General features: G+C 34.6%; 1 protein-coding gene across 1 annotated transcript in view; it reads left to right on the top strand.

Annotated features, from left to right (window-relative positions):
- The window catches only part of PDE3A (phosphodiesterase 3A), a 337,733-nt gene that overhangs the window by 219,366 nt on the left and 92,569 nt on the right, over window positions 1–25,798 (top strand). The window lies entirely within an intron of this gene.

Below are 25,798 nucleotides of genomic sequence, written 5' to 3'. Positions count from 1 at the left end.
CATTTGTTTTTATTTAAGTTAGCTGTAATTAAAGTCTGCTTTCAAATCCCACAGGCTGATGCATTATATTCCTCCTAGGAAGCTTTCTGGTATCCCATATTGGGTGTGTTTATATGAATGTAGATTTTATATTCATCTCATCTCTGCAAAATGAATTTTGATCAGCCAGTTCACTCTGTTGATTTTATTCACTTCCTTTGATAATTTTTCTATGTATGTTCTTTTTTCTATATCCCTGGTTTTGGTTAAATATTTTGAAACACAATCAGAGCAAACTCTAAACTAATTACAGATTTTGTCTCTAAATTAACTGTCTTCAGCTTAGGGAAAATAGAAAGATGAAAGGACCTATTATTTTTGAAAAGAAACAAATTCTAAACCTTTCTATATTACCAGACTGTTTTCATTGTCTGACATTATGTCTTAGGCAAGGAGCAAAGTTTCCATGACGCATTCATGCTGTTTAATGACCTAATTAGACAATGTGGATTTGTTTTGCTTCCATAATTACTTTGTCTGACAGAATAAAAGTGGAGTTTTACACTAAGAAAATTATCTCTCCTCTTATGGTATTTTATGGAGAACTATAAAAATCATTTCTCTAACATCTCCTTCTGTTTACCTACCTGCAAACATGCCACAAAAGAATTAAGCAAACTGCTAGGTTTCCTTCTCTTTTCTCTTTTTGCACTTGCTATAGGGGTCTGGGGGTTGGAGAGATATTACAGTGGGTGGGTAGAGCACTTACTGGTTTGATTCCTTAACCCCTGAGCACTGAAGAGTATAGCCCCAAAACAAAACAAAAATAAAAACTAAATGGAAGCCCAGTTCATAAAGTGTGAAAGACTGTTGTCTAGGGAAGGGCCTAGGTAAATCTAGTTGTTCCCACATGTGGCAGATATAATCTGTATTGTCAACTTTGTATGCATCTCTGCTAACTTAAGTCCCTGGGAAAGGTAACCCAAATAAGTCCATTGTTTTCTGTTGTGATTTTAACAGCTGAAGTTTTCTTTCTGTCCATTGTCAGTTACATTAATAAGTAATATGAAGCAGTCCAGTTAAATGAGGTTTATCTTGAAGAACTTGGGCCTTGAATCCTCTATTTACTTATATCCTGTTCACTTCCCCTTCTTGTTGCTTGACAACTTTCCCTCTCTACACATCTGTAACCTTTTATATCTGAGTTGGCTGCCAGATCTGTAGTGAAGTGTTGAAATTAATGTATGGTAAATTATTTGTGATGTTAACCCAGTAAAATGTAGAGCTAGGTCAGAAACTCCATGGTTTCAGAGGATTGTATGAGATATAATTTTTAAGAACTTGGTACATTTTTGTTTTTCTATTCTCAAAAGACCTTTTGGTTTCAAAATATGATTTACTACTTACAAATGATATCTCTTTAAAATAAAATAATATTACATAGTTTTAATAATTTAGGATAAATACTACTTGCTCCGCATATGAATTATTTGGGAATAATTTATCTGCCAGGATTGGATTGGTCACTTATTCCAGAGGAACTGAAAAAAAATTTTTTTAAATGCTTTCTTTGTGTGAATTTTAAGCACTAAAAATCCCACAAAGAATATATAGAACACTTCAGATATTTCACATAACTCTAAAACTTTGGAATTTTATTTGTACATATAATATTTTCATAAAGCAACTGTGAAAGCCTAAGATCTGCTATGTAGTTGCTATTAGTAAAATGAATAAATTAATAAAATGAAACTCTTTCTTTGACCACTTAACTTGCTAAAACACTGTTCTTGAAGGTGTTTCTCTTTGTCTCCATTTAATCCCTTATAACATTTGTCAAGATGAAGAGTGAAAATATATAAAAAATAGCTTATGTAAAAACAATGACAAGTTTTTAAAATTCTTTGGAAACTCTAGTTAAGGCAAATATAAAATCAGACATTTTTATCTGATTTCAATTTTCCACTGGGTAAGAAAGACATTAACCTTATGCTTCAAATTCCTTTCTACTTGGCCATCATTTACCTGGGCAATAGATATGGAAAATCACAATTTAAAGGAAATTTCAGAGAATTTACCAGGCTTCTTTCAAATCTCACCTGTATAGTTTGAAGATGTTTTTGAGCTTTGACCACTGTGGTCAGTCTAAAAAAATCTAATTGGTAAATCAGATTTACCAATTGGTATAAACTGATGATTTATTAAATCTCCCACACTGTGTTTAGATATTGAGTAATACTTGATCATTTATTTCATTTATATAAAAAGAAAGTTGGTCGGTGCAGTAGTTGAACATGTAATAAAGAAGGATAAAGATGGGACAGGATCTAGAGTTTCTTTTAAAACATGTGAAAGTACTTCTAAGAGGCAATAATGTTGGAAATGACCCTCAAAGGCTGGGTACAGTGAAGCAATGTGGGAAGAAAACAAGTATGGAAAAGGTCTTGTCAAAGTTTGAATAGGCAAAGGGTGGGAAATATTGTGATGTTTGAAAATTAAGTTTAACTGGATGGGCACTGTTACAAAAACTGCTGTGAAGAAATTAATGTCAGACGTCATTGTTTAAAGTGAAGGAAGGAGGGTCAAGACTTTGAAACTGAATACTTGGACGATTTGTAACCCATATCTATGGGAATCTGATGGTTCAATGTGGTCATTAGTGAGAAAGACAGCTCACAATTTCTAAGGGGAATGGCAGATGCTCAGCTAGACTTAGACTTACCTAGACTTATTGTGGCATGGTGATTGTGTCACAGAACACACAGATCCTGAAATTATTATATTAAATACCTGAAACTAATATAATGCTAATGTCAGTTATACCTCAATAAAAGAGTGACTGTCTCACCAGAGGGGGTTTATTCTGGTGTCCTAGAGTCCAAAGATAATCATCTGTGCAGGAATTGAGCACCATCAGTAAATAGATTCCCAAAAGAGATTATTTAAAGAAAAAGCGAGGACCCCTATCAGATAAGAAGAAACCTGTGCAGAAAGAGGGGTACAGCATGAGCCTAGTCAGAGGAGAAAGGTGAAAAATTGAAGGCAATGTCCTGGAGTCACAGCACAGATAAAAGTTCGGGGAAAGACACTTGCTGGGAAATGTTTTGGAGTGTAGCAAATTGTAGGATTTTAGTGAATTTTGAGAACTCAGTTCATCTAAGAGTAGTGGTGGTGAGCAAAAAATGGAATAGCAAAATATAGTGTAAAGAAGAAAGAGGTACTTGTTGGAACTGTGGTCTGAACAGTTATCAAGAGAGACGTTCACCACAAAGAGCAATGAGTGCAGTTAGAGAAATAACTACACTCACAACTGTCTTAACAATGTGAATGAATAAGGGAAGTAAAAAGCCTATCTCAAAATCAGGTGGGGGGTGGGGAGGAGGGAGATTTGGGACATTGGTGATGGGAATGTTGCACTGTTATAAAGGTGGGTGTTCTTTATATGACTGAAACCCAACTACAATCATATTTGTAATCAATGTGTTCAAATATATTTTAAAAAATTATGCAAAGGCCACATCTGGGTGTTAAAAAAAAAAAAGAAGTAATGTGACAGGGGAGATTTCTGGAAGAGCTGGAGCACACCTTTAATCCCTAGCACTCCTGACTACCTGAACATTGCTTCTGGAAGATACTCTTGAATAATGTAGCCAGAGTAGCCTCAGAGAATGCTGGGAAAGAAAGAATGGTATGGGGAACTGAGGCAAGAGTGACTGAAATTTCCTTTGATACTGAAGCATTCTTTTTATTTTTTGGTTAATGTTTAACATTCATTTTATTATACCTTTGACAATATGGCTATAGTAGTGTTAATGTTTACGGTGTTTTTGTACAAAGTTACTGCCGCCCACCACCACCAAGATGTCTATGCTACTTTTGATCCACCTCTTCAATACTCTTCATTATCCCCCCTTGTTTGATAATATGAGTTTTGTAATCTGAAGGTTTGTAATCAGAGTTTGTTATTTGAGGATTGTAATCCAAAGGTTTGTTTTCTTTTGATGTTGTCCCCCTTTTTGTCTCTATTCCATTGAAGAGTGAGATCACCCATTGTTTGTCTTCCTTCTGATTCACTGTACTTCACACTCTACCTTCCAGTTCTATCCAGGCATGTTCTAGCAAACTTTATGATTTCATCTTTTCTTATACCTTCATAGTATTCCATTATGTATCTATACCACAACTTCTCTATCTGATTGTCTGCCATTAGTTATTTATATTGTTTCCATATTCTGGGTCTTATCAGTAAGCTCTGCAGTGAACAAAGGTGTGCATATATATATATATATATATATTTTTTTTTTAATTAATATCATGACTTAAAATTTTTAGTGATGGGATCTGAACCGAGTAACATGACTGACCAGGATTTGATCCCTAGGGCTACATATAGTTTCCCAGGAATGACCACTAAGTGCAGAGCCAGGAATAAAACCCTACTACCATTGGGTATGACTTCAATTACTTTAATGACCTGAATAGAGTTAAATCTATCCAATTTCCCTGTTGGTCTTTGTTAATTGAATGTTTCTATCCAACTTTTCCTTTTTCTAACATTATGAGTGGTGCTCTGTTTCTGATCATAAGTCTACCTATAGGCTTTCAATATCACATATCTATATTAGAATGATACATGCATGGTTTTTAGTTTATTTTGACCCTTTGTTGCTTAACATTCTTCAGATTCAGCAATAATTTATTTTGCATTGATCAGTATATTCTCATCTTAATAACTGCGTGACATACTTTGTCAGCTCAGTTCTCTCGACTGATTTTTTCCTATTTATTCCAAGTATGTACTGTCCAACAGTAGATCATCCATATTCGGGAAGATGCTGAATGATAAAGAGACTTCCAGCCACTAGATTCTGCATTTGGCAGCCTTCCCAGGAATACCAAATAAAGTTAGGGCATGAAATTCTCAGAAGGCAATTAGTTGGTTTTTTTTTTTTCCTTTCAAATTCTTCAAGAAATTTTTTCCAGTGAGAAGTTAAGGGAGTCAATAGAAAACCACTCTTAAAAGCTTAAAAAATGGTAGAAATGAATTTTAAGACTTGGGAGTTTATCACTTAGTTGAGGGTCCTGGTGGAAAATAGGTCTTCTATTTGAAAGTGTGAGCTTCGTGACACTAAGTATAGTTGGAGCAGCAGGACCTTACTTCTAAATGAATAGTTTGAGACTAGCAAGTTAATGTTGTCGTTCAGAATTATGTATAATAACAATTAGAATTTATGATTTAAAAATATATTGAATAAATTTATTTTTATGTTATATACATAATCTTTATATAACTGAAACTTTCCTTAGAAATATTATTACCGGCTTGTATAATTTTAAAGAATTGATTATGATACATACATACCAAGAAGATAACTGAATATTCTGGTGTAAAAAAAAAAAACGGTTATTGAGTACTAGGGTGAGAGATCAGGGACCAGGGCACATGAATGCATGTATGAAATACTGGTTTGATCCCCAGCATTTCTTGGCCTGATAAGCACAACTGGGCTTAGCTCTGGATGTCCCCAAGCACTACTGTGGCAACATCAACAAGTCCTGAGAACAGTACACTTTGCTTCAACTGTCTGCTTGATTGGGCTAGTATAACAAGTATATATATGATTGGCCCCAAGTTAACTCTGAACATTCATTGGATACCTCATCCCCATTAAATTAAATTATATTAAAAATAATTTAATTAGGAGCTGGAGCAATGGCACAGCAGTAGGGTGTTTGCCTTGCACAGGGCTGACCCAGGACATACCACCACAGTTCAATCTCCTGGCATCTTACATGGTCCCCCAAGTCAGGAGCTATTTCTGAGTGCGTAGCCAGGAGTAATCCCTGAGCATCACTGGGTGTGGCCCCAAAATAAAAAATAAAAAAAAAAAACGTTTAATTAAAGAATTCTTGCCAGGTATATGAAACCTTAAAATAAATGTTCCAGATTAGTTTTATTCTTCTGAGTAGCAAATTTTTAACTGTCTACTAGGGTCTGGAGACTTCACACTGGCATAGGAACTTCTAGCACAGGAAGCATCAACCTGGATTAGTTAGCTTTCACAGCATAATATGTCTCAAGGGTAAATGTATTATTATTTTTTAATTAGGGCACCATGATTTGCAAAGTTCATAGTGGAATTTAGGTATATGTTGTTCTGCCTTTATCTCACAATTTTTGTCTTCCACCCACCAATGTCCCTAGGTTCTTCCTATTTGCCAGTTTGCTTTCTTATCAGGCACACTTTTTTAGTTTGGTTGTTGTAATTTGGATCTCAGACATTGGCTCTCTGGTTGATATATATGCATACACCACACTGGGATATGTGCATATACACTGCTTATGTGCCTGAGGTCTCTAATCTCCCCCCATCTTCCCATCTGCCTCAGGGATGAATTTTGATTGCAGTAATATTTACCAATATCTTGTCTTCTCAGGGACACAGCAGTAGTGTTGTGTGTATGGTTCTTGTCTTGCCTGCAGCCAACACAGGTCTAATCCCTAATACTTGAGCTCTGATCTTACCTGAGCACAGACCAAAGAGTGAGCCCTGAGCATCTCCAGCTTGGGCTCTAAGATTAGAAATGGAAATAAACAATATATTTTTTCTACTGGGGTATGTATAAGAGAGAATAGCCACCATAGAAAGGAATCTAATCATTTTGTCTCCTAATGGTCTTAAGTGACAGATCAGTTCTTTTCTGGATTAACAAGTTGGTGATTATAAGTACATATAGAAAGTAATTAAAATACATACTTGATTTCATGACACATAGATCTGATACATTTGAAAGACAAAAATCTAGATTTTCCCAGAACATATTTCATGAGCCTCATATGTATAAATTGGGAATTTATTATTCCACCTCCTGAATGTATTGTACATTTTCAATGTCAAGTTCATTACTCTAATAAAGGGGCAGCTAGTGTTAGAAACAGTAGTTTGCTTTCTTGCACCTTGTTCTCTTTTTCTGCTTTCACATAGATGATTCTAACAATTTTTAACACTGATTTAAAGTGGTCCCATTAATTCTTTTATTTTTGGATAATTCAAAAGAAACATTTTTTCAAAAGAATTTTTTCTTTTAGTTGTTGTGTTATGAAATGTGTTTGAATTGTATTATATAATCAGAATCCATATAGCAAACATTTGCTGGGGTTTTACACACCTCATGAGTGGACTTAGTCAGCATGAAAGGAACTGGTTCTTTCATTCTTGAACAACTCTCTTGTCTTAGGAACTGTGGACATCTTTTATGTGACACATGCTACCTTGGTCATTTTAAATAATAATAACATTAATAAATATTTATGTTATCTAAAACACCACTATTTTCTCTTAAGCCTTCCTCCAGGTGTTGAAAAATGTATCCTTTAGTCAGAAATATGCTCTTAAGCAATTCCATTTTAATCTTCCCTGCAATCTATTGAATTCCCCTTTTTGCTGTTGATCAACAGATTTGTATTGCATTTATATCTATAATCCAATACTAGGAAATGGGGCTCTTTGGGATAATTTTCCTACTATGCACAAGGTAAGAATATGCAAATCTGTGAAGGGAAAAGGATGTCTCTCTGTAACCGAAGCTATGATTTAGACTTAGCCAGGGGTCTCAAACTCAATTTACCTGGGGTCCGCAGGAGGCAAAGTCGGGGTGATCCTTGAGTGCAAAGTCAGTAGTAAGCCTTGAACATTGGGGGGGGGGGACCCAAACAACTAAAACAAAACAAAACAAAAAAAAGACTAGGGCAAGTCCACAAAATGTTGTACGGAGGGCCGCAAACGGCCCGCGGGCTGCGAGTTAGCGTTACTTGTAGATGCCAGCTACATTCCCTGTCCTTTATTTGGAATCTTAATAAAGGGCACCAGATTGGTCAAGTACCCCCTATAAGGCAAAAGTGCTTTGAGTTGAGAATCACTGAGTGCATCCTTCTTTGCCATGCTTCTCAAAGAAAGATACTCTGCGCTGGCTATAAAATTAGACACTTCACAGAGGGTAAATGGGAAGATACTTCTGTAGCATTTATGCTTTCAGATTCTATCTCTTAACTGAAGAGCAACTTCAAAGTGCATATTCATTTCACCCAGAGCTGATTCACTCAGTAAGTGGTGTTCTGGAGCATTTGAGGAGAAAATGCACTTTCTACATGTCATCATTCAGCTGACTCAGAGCAGAGCCCTAAGAGAGTGTTCCTCTGTCAACACAGTGGTTGCACAGAATGGGAGTTTCTGATGAACAGAAACCTGAACTTGAATATGTTACTCTTTTTAAAAGCCCTGGTTTGTCCAGAAGACATTGATGAACAGGAATGAAAACAAACCCAGAGAAAACGGGAAAATTGCTGCTGGCACTATGCCTTGCCCCCACCCCATGTTTATTGATTAGCAGCAATGTTGTTTAATACTTATTGAATGACCCTTTTATCTTGGGGACTGTGAAGATCATTCATGTGACACATGACCCACCATATGCTTATATTTGCAAAGTCAGAAGCTTCTGACTCGTGACATGAAACAAAACCAAGCAATGAAATAAGTGACTATTGATGACAGATGTTTATCTGCAGGAACTGTAAATAGCTTAAGCAACAGTCAGATTCATTAAGTGTATAAAACCATGCTTGGAAAGAAATAAAAATAGCAATATTGAACCCATTAAGCCAGTCTCAACTGACTACTGTTGCATTTGCAGCATTTATTAAATTCTTTGTTAGGAAGCTTGAAAGCTAAGAAAAATTAATGAATTTGCATATTTAGCATAATAGGTATCCATAAAGTTAATATAGATACCTTGGAAAAATACTTTTGCAACTCTGAAGTCTTGTGTTTCTCTTACTAGAACAACAGATTAACAGACTGACAAGGTCGAACAATATTATAGCATGTAGGGCACTTGCCTACCACCCAGGCTCAATTCCTGCACCGCATGTTTCTTAGAACCCCACTAGGAGTTATTTCTGGGCACAGATCCAGGAGGATGTACTGAGCATTGCTGGGTAGCTGGGTGTGGTCAATAAGGAACAAACACAAAGACTCATTTGAGAATCCTTCATTGAATCTTTAAACTGCAATACCTCAGAAAAGGAAATAATTTTTACTGCATGCTCGGTGATTTATGCAATCTCTGGCATAAGATCTTGTTCGTCATGAATGTGAAAATGTACTGAGAACATATATTTGGGATTTTTCCCTAGCTGTTCTTGGGAATCCAAGGACACTCAGATTTGGACCAGCAGTACTGAGTCTGATGGTTATTTGCTTGGAGCTGGCAATGTAGGGCTGCTCTGGTGCAGTGAGGCTCAAGGTCTACCAGCACTACCCCCGAGGAAAGTCCAAAATTTTGGAAAAGCTGATGAAACACTATTGTGCTTAACATTATTAGATTTTTTTTTATAGAAGACAAGAATTTGTGATGCAGATCGAATGACTGGAATAAGTGTCCTAATAGAGGGGAAGAAATAATGTGGCAGATGAACAAAAATAGGTAGATTTAGGGAATGGAAATTTGTATAGGTCTATTTCTTATGGGGAATATAGACAACTTGTATTAGTATACTAACAAAAAAATAAAAATGTTGGATTTTGGTATCTCCTTAGTAGACATTTTTTTTTTTTGTTTTATGGCGCCACATCAGGTGACCATGTTTGTTTCTGGCTATATGCTCAGAAATTGCTCCTGGTTTGGGGAATCGTATGGGACACCAGGGGATCGAACCGTGATTCGTCCTAGGCTAGCACTGGCAGGGCAGACTCCTTACTTCTCCGTGCCACCACTCTGGCCCCTATCCTTAGTATAATTTATAGACATATGGAAGGAGTGAATTTATATTTAATTTCTTTAATACACATTCAGATTATATATACATTGTAGACTTCTAAAACATAGAAAATAAACATTTATGGAATATACAATTTTTAATTTCCCTCTAGAGGAAAATTAAATGGTTAGTTAATAGCAGTTCTTATGCAATTTTACATTATCATCAAAACTAATGATTTTTTTAAAAACTTTATTGATTGATTGATTGATTGATTGGTTTGTGGGCCACATTCAGCGGTGCTCAGGGGTTACTTCTGGCTCTGTATTCAGAAATAGCCCCTGACATGTTGGGGAACCATATGGGATGCTGGGAATCAAACCAGGTCCCTCCCCAGTCAGCTGCATACAAGGCAAACATCCTACCACAGTGCTCTCTCCAGCTTCAAAACTGGTTTTTGTTTTTTTTTTTGGATTTTGGGCCACACCTGGTGACTGATAATAATTATAACCACACCCAGTGGTGATCATTTTATATTATAATAAAAACTAATGATATTTTTTAAAACTTGATTGATTGGTTTGTGGGCCACATCTAGTGGTGTTCAGGGGTTAATCCAGGCTATATGTTCAGAAATCATTCGTGGCAAAGAGGACCATATGGGACACCAGAGATTGAACCTAGTCCCACCCATCCTGGGTCAATTGCGTGCAAAGCAAATGCCATACCACTCTGCTATCGCTCTGGCCCCAAACTGATTATTTTTAAATAAATGTCATACTGGAGAATGAAAATTTTTGGCAACTCAACTCTCAATATAAATGATTGTCTCATCCTGTGTGCAACTGTTGTGTAAAATTAACTGAATTCAAGGAACTGATGCTAATAATTTTAAAAGTTAATCCTGGAACATTAGTGATGTGAGTGAAATGAAATTATCTCAAAAGTCACAAAATGAAGATTCTTGTCAAGTTGATTTTTTTCAGATCATACAGTTTCTTTTTGTACATGCAAAATGAGACGTGATGTGTATGTGTGTAAATGTCTGTTGGTACATGAACCCATTTTGTAAATACTCTGAGGGGTTATCTGTTAAAGTTTTTATTCTTGGTGCCGTTCTGTAGATTTTAAAACTTGAATTCAACTCAGTTTGCTGAGTACTGTGGTTCTCTGGGTTAAGACTTCTGGGTGGTAGTTCACACTTGGATCTCTACAGCTATTTCCATTTTAGAATTTTGCAACCAAGTTTCTAGCAAGTTGTTTACACACCATCTATTATGCGTACTTAAAAGAGCCATTTTCTAAAGCTTGAGGAGGAAAAACAAAACCCTCAAACAGAGATTGTGGGTGAGACAAGCAGTTGGATTAGAACTTTTAAAAGTAAACCAATGTGATCAGCCAGGAAGATAAGAAGTACAAACAGATGTAAATCTCTCATTTTCAGAGATTCTGGAACAGAAAATGCAAAGAAGCTTTCTGTCAAGATGAAGCAGAGAGATCCAATAAGAAAGAATTAGTAAAGAAAAGGCCATGGCATCAAGCAGAAGAAAGCCCAGTGAGCACAGAATATTGGGGAGCTCAGTTGCACCCATGAAAACTCTGCTTGGAGGTGTCACATTTTCGATTTAGGACTGTGCTTTGTCAGGGCAACTTGGTGTCATAACTTGTTGTCAGATACCCTCTGGTCCTTTAAAATACTAGCAGTATAATACATGTTTATTGTATTTTTAACACTTTGTGTTAACTTCAATGTATTCTAACACACATTTGTGAAATGCAATAAGAAAAGGTTATTGTCTCTAAGAGGTAGAAATAACTATCTTTGTGAGATTATATTTATATGCATATTAAATATACATTATTATAATTTATTTTAAAATAGTAGAAATTCAGAAGTTAGTTTTATTTTATGCTGCTGATGGCAACCCCCAACACAGTATCATTTCAATAAATATTTTTTAAAAAATGAAAATACATTAGAATTTCTAAACTTCAAATATAATTTTTTAAGTTTGTTTGGTTCAACCAGACTGTCTTGAAGAGATTCCCATTAATTCATAATAAAAAAAATCTAGCAACCCTCTAGGATTTAGTAAAGTTATTTCTAATACGTTAACAATAAGGCCAAAAAAAAAACCTTTTGCTCTTTTATGTTATTTCTCTGCCTTCAAGCTTATCTATTTAAAGACAGGAATACGATGTAGTTTCCCTACTTTAATAACTAAGATGCCATATTATAGGTGAACAATTATGCTACTTAAACTATAAACTGACATTATGGAATGAAGATTAATTTGTCACAATGGTTTTAACTAAATCACAAGAAATATACAAAAATATCTACGTTTCCATTCAGGAAATTCTGTTCTTATTCTCAAGGTTGGTGTAGGCCTGCCTGCCTACCTGCCTGTCTTTATCTCAGAAAATGACTTTATAGGCACTTAGGTAATCGTGTTCCCACAGCATAGAGATCTGAGTGGTCCTGAAGGACTATAATAGCAACAAAATGTCATCAGGCTTTTCACTATTTTTTGACATTTATTTGGCTTAGAACCAATGGAACAAACTGAACTTGGCATTGCTATTTCTGCTCCAAAAAGAAGAAAAATATATAATTTTACCATTTCTTATGTTTTGGTCTTGGCATTCTAGTTATTGTTTATGGAAAAAGACAGGAGATGAAAATACATTATTTTAACTTCCCATGATAAATAATCATACCAGTCCAAAATTTCCTTATAAAGCATTTTTTCTTTTTTCCTCCCTTGTTATTGCAATGCAGATCACTGCTAATTCAGTGAAAGGTTAAATTAGTAATACCTATGGTAAGAGCGATAGTACAGGGGTTAAAACACTTGCCTGGAACATAATTTGTCCCAATTTAATCTTGAAAAACTCACATGACGCCCTCCTCCTCAGTACCTTCAGGAGTAATCCTTGAGCACAGAACTGGGAATAAGTCCTGACCATTGGCTGTGGCCCCAAAATCAAAAGAGGAAGAGGAAGAGCAAAAAGAACTTCTTGACCATTTTAAGTCTTAAAGCATCACTAAGATTGTACTGAAATATTCCTTCAATTTTAAGGAGTCTCTATTAGTTGTTCATGAGTACGGGAAATTTTCACTTAAATTTAGTTCATTATTTCTCCTTGATAGTTCTTATAGCAAGAAAATATTATATTTGGGGCCAGAGAGATAGTACAGCGATAGGGCATTTGCCTTGCAAGCAGCTGACCCAGGACCAAGGTGGTTCAAATTCTGGCATCCCATATGGTTCCCTGTGCCTGCCAGGAGTGGTTTCTGAGCATAGAGCCAGGAGTAACCCCCAAGCATATATGCATATATATTGATAATAATATGTTAATATACATTATTATATATTATTATATTTACTTTAAATAAAAATGATACTTCACATTTATGCTAGTTTCTTTTAATTAGCTTATGAAAATTACTAGCTACTTTGAAACATTATTTTCATTGATTTTCTTTCTGATTATTCTTTGCCATTTTAGTTGTAACAAGAACTGGGAAGTAAAATTGTGCTAGCTAATCGGAACAGGCTTGGAGAGATATAAGGGAAACAGAACATTGGTGGAGGAAAGGTTACATATGTTATAATATTGAATGCCTGAAACAACTTACTCTTTTTTTTTTTTTTTTGGTTTTTGGGCCACACCCATTTGACACTCAGGGGTTACTCCTGGCTATGCACTCAGAAATCGCCCCTGGCTTGGGGGGACCATATGGGACGCCGGGGGATCAAACTACGGTCCATCCTATGCTAGTGCTTGCAAGGCAGACACCTTACCTCTAGCGCCACCTTCCCGGCCCCATACAACTCACTCTTTTATTAAAAGTTTTGTAAATCACAGTATTTAAATTTCAAGTAAAAACTTTAAACAAAAACATTATTGCTGTGGTTGTTATTTCAGAATGACACCAAGCAGTGCTCAGGACTTATTCTTGTCTCTGTCTTCAGGAATTATTCTTGGTATAATCAGGGAACCATTGGGCTGCCAGGTGCAAGGCAAAAGCCCTACTTGCTCTATTATTGCTCTAGACCCAATTATTTTTAGCTGAAGTAAACATTTACTAATTATTAGGAAAATAAGAATGCAAGTAATGACCTACAAAGTTTAAAGAATATTCTGGGTTTTTTTGTTTGTTTTATGTACCTGAGATCTTGAAAAATTGTTTTTGTAGACATACTCTTGGAATCAAGGATATATTATTCATATTATGTGCATAACTAGAGACTAGACTTATTAAATATGTAATTGCCTTCCTTTTATAGTATTTATATTTAAATATAAGGCAAAGTACAATGAAAAATCTGTAAAACCACACACTTAGATGTATAGCATATTACAATTGATTAAAATAATTGATACCCAAATAAATGCTAAAAAATAATCTTTTTTTTTTTTGGATAACACCCAGAACTGCTCAGGCATTACTCTTGGTTTTGTGTTCAGAAATCACTCCTGGCTGGCTCAGGCAACCATATGGGAATCCGAGATCATACATGGGTCAGTCACTGGGTAGGCTGCATGCAAGACAAATACCCAATCCACTGCTATTGATTCAGCATCCTGAAAAATAATCTTATTAAACTTTTTATGATATGTGCATTTTTATCTTTAATATATATGTGTCTAATTTAATTTGTGCTGATAATCATAATATATTAATGTAGAGTATATAAAGATAATTAGAGTATATGGAAAGTCATAAAGTACATGTCTTACTTGTAGGAGGCCCCAGATTTTATCTCAAAACATTTTAAAAAAGGGGAAAGTTAAAATACTGACTGTTGAGATATGCTAGAACATAACACACACACAGACACACAAAGGAATTGTATTAATTTTACTAAAAGACAAATTTATCTTGACTTGTTTTTCTTAAAATCAGAGTATAACGGTGTTTGTATGTGACTGTATGTGTGTATACTCACTGAAACCTGGAACAAGCTATAGATGAGAACCTTGTTAATAAATATGTATCAAGACATGGGCTTATATAAATATATAAAAATAGTCATAAGATACTTGGCATTAATATGAAATTATTGTATTTTTGGAGAAGTAAAAGAGAAAACATAAATTTTATTTATATTAAATATTCCATTCAGTTAATTAGATTTATCAACCAGAGTGATTTTTATTTTAGATCAAGTTTTAGAAAGTCATCTCTAAATAGTCATTAGGTTAACTTTCATAAGAAACTCTTCAGCCTATATAATAGAAATATAAAATTAGAGATAGATATTATATTATGCCACCTCCAATGTCTTTTGCAATTTTTTTTTTATTTTTTGGTTTTTGGGCCACACTCAGTGTTGCTCAGGGGTTACTCCTGGCTGTCTGCTCAGAAATAGCTCTTGGCAGGCACGGGGGACCATATGGGACACCGGGATTCAAACCAACCACCTTTGGTCCTGGATCGGCTGCTTGCAAGGCAAACACCGCTGTGCTATCTCTCCGGGCCCGCAAATATTTTTTACATGCATATTATATAAATAGTTTAACAGTTTAAAAGACAAAGTTGCTATCTACATTTTTCTTGTAAGAGTTGATTTAACCACTTATGTGGGAGTCAATATTACATTTAGTGTATTCTTCTATAGCCATAACCCTGTAAGAAATGACATATGTGTATTTATGCCAGAATAATTTTTGAATAGCAAAATCACAGATTAAAATAAGAATTGTAAGGGGCTCGAATGATAGTAGAGAGAGTTCAGTCCTCAGTATTTCATATGGTGCCTCAATCCTGTCAGGAATGATCCCTGAGGTCTACCAGATATTACCCCCCCCAAAAAAAAAACCCCGAAAAATTAGTAAAGCTTATTTATCTACCACTTTATTTAACATTTTGTCAGTGACTAATATAAATAGAATATTATGAACTTATATTTTGGTGTTACAAATTTATTTTTAGGGCACTAGAGATGTATATGTGGTAGAATTCATATGCTTAAATTTATGTGGTAGAATGCATATATGTTGCATATGCAAGGCCCTGAGTTTGATCCCCATGGACCTTCAATTTTAACTAATATGAATGGTCTGTACACATATTTAAGAAATAGAATACTTATATTCTGTATCTAATAGCATATTTATCTAAATTACAGAATATATATATATATATCTAATATGACTGATTAAGGATTTAGAATGCTCGCTCATTAACTCTAGTTATAATGCTAAGAAATAGATGGAACTGAAGATGTAATATGTTTTTGCATTTAAAAACATTGTAATGTTTCATGAAATCTATATTTTTGGATACATATTTGTTTATTAATCAAGTGTTGAAACAAAAAGGAAGGTTTATCTAGGTGAACTTCAAGCTTGGTATTATGATTTTTTAACAGCAAGTGCCTCCTTGGCTTTATTAGAGTTGTATTTGGACATACTCAGAAGAATTAACCTAATAAGACCTGATCTAGCTTGGAGATGCAGCCATCTGTTACCTTTAGTTCTGCATGTCAGATTTCCAGCAGATTCAAAACACTGGAAGAAAGTCGAAAACAGAGCTCAATTATAGAAGGGGAATGAGAGATTTTTCTCTCCTTGTTGTCCTATGCAACACTATCTGGACAAATAGTGTAGAATGCATGTGAAAGTTAGAATTTTATTTAATATGAAGAAGAAATACTTACAGTTTACTTTATTTAGAAACAAATAAAGTAATTATTTTTGTGAATACATTGGTACAACCAGAGAAATTTCTCAACAGGTTGAGCACATGCTTTATATATTGAATCCTAGATATAATCAGAGCAACAGTAAGTACCACTAGAAGTAAATCCTAAGAACTGAGCTTGAAGTAGCTAACCCCTGAGAACTGTTGGGTGTGGTTCCAAAACCAAAATAAATACATAAAGGCTATTCAGAGATTTTTCTATTAGTAGATGACCGAACTTCATAATAAGGAATGCTTCCTTGTTTTTTAAATAGTCATGAATAGATGAGACTAAAAATCTCCATCTCCTAAATTAGTGTTTATCTCAGTATGCTTCAATGAAGAATCCACCAATTGTGCTCTTCATCTGATGGAAATTTCCAAATCTAATGAGCCAATAGTTTTATGCTTATATCTAAAGGTCAGAGTAAGCTCAGAGGTCAGAGGCACTTGATTTGCACTCACCAGGACCTGAGTTCATACCCTGGCATTACATGCCCCCCAATACTATCAAATTTAGCCTTAGAGACCCTCGTGCAATGATGAGGTGACTCTAGCATCCAGAACACCATAGATCTGTGCAGTTCTGCATCCTTACACACCAACATTGAACCCTTTGGAAAACATTTACAAGAGTGGGTCTGGAAATACCCTTGAATACTAATGGGGACCTTCTAACCCATACATAAACTCAAATCTGCATTATATTCTGTACAGAGTTGAGTAAACATTTTCCCATAAGATGAAGGGGAGATTTTAAGGCAGCTATTCAGTATCATGTTAAGTTACCCAATTTATGTAGATAATATCCACCTTGTAATACCACACAGATTTAAATTGAGCTACCATATGGACGCAATCCCTCTTTTGCGTATCTATCCCCAGGATATAAAAAAAATTCATCCAAAAGGATTATGCACACTGCTATTCATTTCAGCACTCAGTTCTATAGGTAAGACTTGGAATCAACCTAGATGTCCAATAACAGATGAGTGGATCCTGAAAATGTGGTACATATATACACTGGAATACTATATAGTTGTAAGAAATTATGCAATTACGCAACTTTCAGCAATATGAAGGGAACTAGAAGATATTATATTCAATAAAATAAAAAAATAAGATGGATAAATACAGAATATCACTTATATGTGGTATTTAGAATAGCTGCATGAACAAAAACGATGGTATAAATGGGAATTATCTTGAATACTCTTGGCCCCACAGTAAAATGAGGAGAAGAAAGGAAATTGAGTGGAAGAAGAGAAACACAAATCTGAAAGGATGGGGTCCAGGGGCCAAACAATATCAGATGCATTGGTCGTGTTAAAAAAGGACAGGACTAAATATTCAGGCCAGAGTCAACAACAATGGAATCAGGATACCCAAACTATAACAATCTAAATTTAAAATGGGCCCGTTATATTGGCAGACTAGGGGACAGGATAGTGGTATAGGATACACTTAGGGAACATTGATAGAGGGAAGTGGACAGTAGTGGTAGGTTGACCCTGATTTGTTGTATGTCTAAAACCCAACTATGAAGGACTTTGTAAATCACAATAGTTTCAATAAAATAAAAATTTTTTAAATAGAATGGAATTGTTAGTGATGGACCTTAACAATTAATTCCCATTGACTCATTTTTGGCTGAAATTGTATGTTTTGTGCTGTTTCTTTTTGTTTGCTTTTGGGTTTTGTTTGCTTTGGGGTCACACCCAGCAACTCTCAGGCCACACCCTGCTCTGTGCTCAAGGAATCATTACTGATAGGCACAGAGGACCATATGAAATGACAGAAATCTAACTGAGGTCAGTCGCGTGCCAGGCAAACAGTCTACCAACTGTACTATTAAATATTCCTTTGCTAATTATTATGTATTGTATTCATCACAGTAAGAGCTTACATTTTTATTGCTACCACTCACTTCCTAATTGTATGAATGATGTCTCGTGGGAAAAACTTCTTTGGGCCAGAGAGATAGTAATGCAAGTCAGGTACTTGCAGGCATATAGTATATATAGTCCCCTGAGCATGACTAGGAGTGATCATGAACAGAAAAGTAAGCCCTGAGTGTGCACTTCCTTCATAAAGATCTACTGGTGATCAACTTGCCAGTTTAGCACACTACCCTACTATAATACCTCTATCTTGATATGATAATATCTAGAGTTAACTACCAGAAAATAAAGTCAGAGGGCTTATTGACTATGGAATGTGTGTCTAAGGAGGATAGATTGTTCTTTTTTATTTTTGTCATATATTTTACCAAGCAATCTTAGAAGATACTCTACTTAGACAATTTATTTCAATCTACAAAGCAATTCTCAAAGCAATAGTAAATTTAGCTAAGATTTATAAACACTTTTTCTGTGTGGGTACAATGTTAGTGGTCAGGCTAATTTACCCCTTATGATGTTCATGTTCTAGAGTCATAAACAGTTTCACACATTTACAAATGAAGTGCTTTTAATCATTTTCCCATGATTTGACAAATGTCACAAAGCTAGGTTTATGTTCAAACCAACATCTGACTGAGTATCCTTCATTGGGTTCTGTGAAACTCTATTATCTGTTATGTAGATGAATTAAAATTCTGATTTATTGTGAAGCCATAGAAGAACTTTATTAGATAAGATAAAATTTTAGTTTCTATAGCCATGCTACTTATCATTTAAAATAAATTCATTTCAGGGCAAGAGTGATAGTACAGTAGGTAGGATGCTTGTCTTGCCCCCAGGAAATCCTGATTCGATTTCTGGCATCCCATATGGTCCAGCATCCCATGTGCTCTCCCAATCACTACCAGGAGCAACCACTGACTATCACAAGGTATGGTCAAAAAAAAAAAGTAAGATAAGATAAAAAAAAATCTCATTTTGTTTTATGAATTGTGAAACCTAATTTTCATTTTAGAAACGTGTTAGATAAAGATGATTAAGTTAGTGTCCAGAATTTAAATAATTATGAGTTTATACGTTGAGTCATAGGCTTCCCTAAAAAGCTTATAAATGTGCAGAAAAGACACATTGTAGAATTGCTTTCTGACCAAAAAAAAAAAAAAAGGTTTTTGTGCCAACAAAAACATACCACTGCATTTTCTGCTACTGCTTCTGACTTACAGGAATAAAATTTATTATGTGCAGTGTACATAGAAGTTCTCCAAATCCTACAGTTCTTCCATTTTTCCTGTTCCACATATGCAACAGAATTGTTAACGAGGTTAGTTTATTTATAATGGACTAGAAATTATTTGAGTATGAACTTTGGAAGACCTCTAAAAGTGCTGCAGCTGCTAATTTTACTAGAAACAGCCACTGAGATAAAATTTACTAGACCCCAGCTTCTTAAAGCTGTGCATCTGTCAAAGCAAATGGTTATAATTAAGTTTTCTTGGAATTTCCTGGAATGACAAATTTTAGAGTATAGCCTGCAGGATTCCACACTAACTAAAATGAAATACAAGTTGATGTCGCAGTTTAGAGATTGGACTTTGAAAGTTCCCAGCTCCACCCCAGAGTCACTTTCATGAGATATTTAACTTCTGAAAGTCATAGAGTTTCCTCACCCAGAAAATAAGATAAAAAATCTACTTTCTGTAGCTTTCTTTAGATAGATAGGGAAGCACAGAACAAAAAAAATTATCTAAAGTAGGATACGTATTTTATTTTAGTGACACTTTGTGCTATTGTCATAGTGTAGCTTCTCAACTATTAGTAACTATCTTATCTCCAAGCCCATCTGTAAGTCAAGAGAGAGCTAGACATTTTTCCCTTAAGCTCTGGAATTTGAACTACTTTCACCATGGGAGCTACAGAAACCAATTTACACTACCATCTTTACTAAAATGTCCCCAGTAGTTCCATTGATAATACTAATTTCCTTGTCTATCTTTTCCAAAAACGTCAAGATACTTCCAAAAACTTCAAGATACTTTAGCAAAGAGCAATTATGATCCTTAATGAAATGTTCTACCAAAAGGGTAATTGACTGTGTTTACTTTTACATAGACTTTTTAATATATGAGAGATAACCTATGACCTTGATACAAAATGGAAAGAGTTCCTGTTTCTATAATTTTCATTTATTGTATTATTTGTTGATTTATAGATTACTACTCAGGTAGCATCAATAATTTGTCTGATTTGAAGTTTCTGCTTCTCTAGTAATTTAGATGAATAAATACAGCATAATCCATAAAATATTTCTTAAGTATTTTCTATGCGATACTAGTCTTTAAGTCCTATAATTTGGAAAACAAATCAAGACAAAGTTGTTCACACTAAAACTGAATTTGAACTTGGAAAATTGATATTTATTTTACTTGGTATCAAGCAATATGTGAATTCACATTAAGTAAATGTAAGCCCCCTTAGAAGTGACCTAACCATTGAACTAGGGATAAGATGACAATTCAAAATTATAAAAATAACTTAATTTGTATAAAAGCTCTGATTATGACTTTAAAAAGTAATAGAATGCGTTTTAATCTAAGTGTAAACATGAAAAGTAGGTTTAAATACATACTGTGTTTATTAGTAGGTTGACTAAAAGCAATCATATAGGGGCCAAAGATATAGCACAGTGATAGGGCATTTGCCTTGCACAGAGCTAATCCAGGGACAGACAGTGGTTGGAATTTCAGTATCCCATATAGTCCCCCATGCCTGCCAGGAGAGATTTCTGAACACAGAGCCAGGAATAAACTCTGACCACTGCCGGGTGTGACCTAAAAACAAATAAAAAAAAAGAATCAATCATATGATGTTATCAAGTGACAATAATGTAATTTCATAGAAATAAAGTAATAGGGGACAATATATATCTTTATGTGATATATTATATGTCTTTAATATGTAACATGTCGATCTCAAATTGTTTGGGGTAATTGTTTGGGTCTCCTGATTTTTTTTAAACCACTTCAATGACTCACAAGATCCTGTCAAAATCAGCTGTCTATACGATTTTCACTGATACCCTATTTCTTTTACCCTCTTATCTCTTTTACATATAAAGAACTGTAGTTGACCTAACAAATAAACTCTTATTGCAAATTATACTCTGACAATTTGGGATAGTTGCTTATTTACATGATAGTTAAGAGAAAGTGGTTTCTATTTCTTAATGTGCAACTAAACTCAAATGTATGAAATCAATAATAGAAATTAGTTTGTTTACATACATTCACAAATCAAAGAATTCATGTCTCAAAACTGACACCACATTTCAATTTGAATATTCATTTTACTAAACTAATATAATAAGTGAAGGAGACAGATTTCCATGTGCTTCAGTATTACTGGTCTTTAATTTTTCTAAATATTTTAGGTTATAAAATTCTGATGCAAGGAATTTGAAAAGCTTTGTCTCCAATTTTTTAATTATGAGCATTATTTCATACTACAGTTTTGACATTGTCTACTGAATGTTAAACTAGTAGGAAATAACCTAATTGGCTAAAATAAAGATTTGAGCATGTTGAAATACAAACAGTACTATGTACAAGGGAATTAAAAACAGAGATGAACAGTTTGGCAGAAGCATTAAAATATCTGGAAAACAGGAAATAAGGATTGCCGTAATCTTACATAATATGAAAGGAATAAATTCTCTACAAGTATTAAACAGAACCAAGTCTCAGCATTGAGCAGCCACATACCAATAAAAATGAGATTAGACAATCCTATTTTAGCTGTGATCAACTGATGGAAATTCACAAATAATTTTATTAGAAAGAAAATGTTGGTAATAATCTAAGGATACTCTTGTTGAAAGCATTACATATCTTTTCTTAGCCATATGCTATTATATACACAGTTGGATTTGTGTCATTCTTCGTATAGGTGTTATATAATTATGAGAAAATAAAAGTTAGCAATTCATAAAAGGGAACATGGAATTATAAAATGATGGGGTAAAGGAAATGGAACAGCTACTTAAAAATTTGAACAAGTCTGTGTTTTATAAGTTTTGCTTTTAGATCTTTGCATTTTGTAATTACCTTTAAGTCCATATTATTTGGAATTACTTTTTCTTTGTATACCAGTATAACAGACAGCTATAGAATTCCTAGAAGCAATTCAGAAAATTTGCTTTTGATTGTTTTAAGTTGTATAAATAGATAAATTGGGCACAATTCTTCCTCACCTGAAAATTACCACATTCTTGACTAAATCATTCACTTTTATGTATGGAAACATGGCAAACATTATGCTGGGAAGACAAGAATGAAACACCACGGGTCTTCATCAGATAGTTGAAATTTATACAACAGGTTGTCTAGTTGTCCCATGATCTAGTTGTATCTAGATCAAGATCTCTGTGATCTAGCTGTATCCGTGATGCTTGAAAGATGGCAAGAGTCAAGAAGAAAGACATATAAGCATGCTAGATGGCCACAAAAATCCTTAGAAACAGAGAATTGTCTCTTGAGAGTTGATTATGAATTTGCCCAGGGAAGGGGTATGATGAGAATTTCCAGGCAAAGGCATTGTGTATAAACACTTATCATAATCTTAGTTCAGTAAACTAAGACAAAGGCTGCTAGTTAGGAAGTGGCTGGAATCTGAGTTTACCTCTTGGTGGTCCTTGTATTAGAGATAACACCTACCTAAAGTATTTAGAATGACACTCATCTAAAGCTGAGATTGAGAACTAACAGAATAGCAATTTAGAAAGATCATTTTGAGAGCAGTGCAGATAAGAGATGGACACACCAAACTTAGTAACACCTTTCTAGGAGAACTTAGACATTGATGATCTGCTGAGTTTGGTGTGGGCACATTATAGACCTGAAACTAACAAGATTGTATATCATGGTGTCTAAATTGAAAACAGTTCATAAATTCAGCTGGATAACATTGAATGTACCATCTTGTTTTGGAGCCATGTGCTTGCATTTGGTCATAAAGATAGAGAATTTGCTACCTTCTGGAAATGTACAGAGATTGATCAAAACCAGAGAAAAAGTCCTTGGTTCCTTTGAAAATACACCAATAAAAACTCTCCAGACATTTTCCAATCTATCTTCAGCTATAAATATCAAAAATGGATGAAAAGCAGAAATGGGAAAGGGGAAACAAATTGGTTTGCAGTGTAACTTAAAAAGATGATTTGATTGGGAAAATGGGGGCAATTTCATGTTATTCCTCTCATTGCTATTCTGGGGATGGCAGCATCACAGGAATAAAGCAATTCCACAGTCTTAACTTGGAAGAAGTGTTGAGATGCTTCAATCTTGATGACAAGATCATCAAGATTGTAATTTTATCAGGTCTCAGGTTCTCTAGTATCCTGTCTTACCTGAATCAATCTCTCCAAATGTGGTGTTTGTCCTGGTCTGGGTCCTGTGGAATGGGAAGGGAGAGGCTCTCTTCTGGCAGAGCTAAGTGCTTTTGACCCTAAACTTCACTAAGAGCATTAGTAGGGGAACTTTAGCTACAAAGAAATGGTTCTTTGGATTGTATAACACTCTAAAAAGCATTGCTGTCTTTTTTGTTGTTGTTGTTGTTAACAAAATAGTATTATTTTAGGGCAAATAAAATGACATAGGCGTTACAATATAATGTGTGGTCTAAGTTTCTCTGAATGTATTAAAATAAGTGCAAATTAGTGATTTAGACTGCATAATGTAGATCATATACCAGAGGTGTATTTTTTCAAGTTTAGAAGAGCTTTATATTTTCCTTTTTTTTTTTAAATTTTTGTGGCCAAAGTGAATTACAAATCTTTTACAGTAATATTTAAGATATATAGTGACAATGAATCAGGGCATTTCCACCACCAGTGATGTTCTCCCTCCACCCCTGTTCCCAACATGCATCCCATATCTCCCTCCTTTATCCCCCAAAATACTACTGTAACTGGTTCCCACTTGTACAGCTTGCTGTGAATTAGATATATTGTCTTTGACTTTGGGTTTGATAGCTGTCTTTTTAATTGAGCCCACCAGCTTATGCTCACTTATAATTTCCATTTGTTTTTTCCTAGATGTACATCATAGGTTGCATATATTGCTAATTTCTTTAGGTGTCCTCCTCATTCCTAATTTAAATGCTCATTATACCAGAGGATCAGGCTTTTGTCAGAGAACCTGGCAGATTTTTCCATTTAGAAGATTATTTTGAGTCTTTCCTTGAAATGTGTTATGCCACTGAAAGGATAAAATAATTTGATTTTGCACTAAAACACCTGTACTCATTGAGAGGCTTTTAACAGTAGGTGTGAAGAGTACATTAAGTAATCATACCAAGGTTGAGGTGCAATAGGACTGTATAGCTCATGAATTTCTCAGTCAGTTTTTTTATCACTTAAGTCCTAGTCGCTATTGCCACTGGCCTATTTTCTAGAGTTCTGTTCCCTTTTCTTCCTGTCCTTGCATAAGACACTGGTCTTTCCTGAGAGTCTATGTCACTTGTCCTGCCTTCTCAAATGCAAATAATGGCAACTAGGCCATAATGCTCACAACCAATTTTCCAACTCTGCTAAAACTCTGGTTAGACTTGTCACTTGCTTTTTTCAAGATCCTCAAAGTCTACTGTTACCCCATATCCTGTCTCTATCATGGAAGTCCTCTTTCTAATCTCTCATAGCAAACTTCTCATCATCTGCCACCAGATCTCTTATTTATTACCTCAGGATTCAAGGTTTTTACAGCAATATTTCATTTTTGTAAATCAATTAAAAATGCTTTAATTCTTTAAAATCAGGTAATGTTTTTAATTAATGTGTTTTACTCTATAGTCAGTAGTATAGACAGTAATTCAGAATTATATCAAAGATACTACTTTGTAAAAAGTAAGTAAGGATCTGAGAATCAATTTGCAGTGCAGAGAAAAACAACTGAAAATGGAACAGATGAAGGTTCTTGAACTTGAAGATAATTATCCCCTGGAAAATACTGGGTAGCACTGATTCATTTATACTTAAACTTTGGAATACAGAAATGCGGCCATGTGTACATATCAATCTTTAATAAATAAGAAAACAAAATGCAACCAATTTCAACTGCAATTGGCACAAAATACATGTCTGTTCAACTAAATTGAATTCACCATGGCAATATCATATTTATTCTATAATAATCTACCTTTTGATTGTCAGATTTCATGTACTTAGGTGTTGGGTATGGGGAAAGATATGAAAACAGCAAAAATGACTGTAACTTCTGCAATTAAAAATTATGATTTATTTCCTTAGAAGTTAAAATTAAGACTAAAAAGGGAGGCACATATAAAACTTGAGAAAGTATACTATAGCATTTTATTGGTATAAATTATGCCTACAGTAAGTAGAAGTTGGAGAAGAGAAACATCAGTATTGATAGAAGTCTCAGAGATCATTTATGAAGTGTATGGCTCTTGAAG

This window comes from Suncus etruscus, chromosome 11, assembly GCF_024139225.1.
Source record: "Suncus etruscus isolate mSunEtr1 chromosome 11, mSunEtr1.pri.cur, whole genome shotgun sequence".
Lineage (NCBI taxonomy): Eukaryota > Metazoa > Chordata > Mammalia > Eulipotyphla > Soricidae > Suncus > Suncus etruscus.
This window is presented reverse-complemented; position numbering and strand designations above follow the sequence as displayed.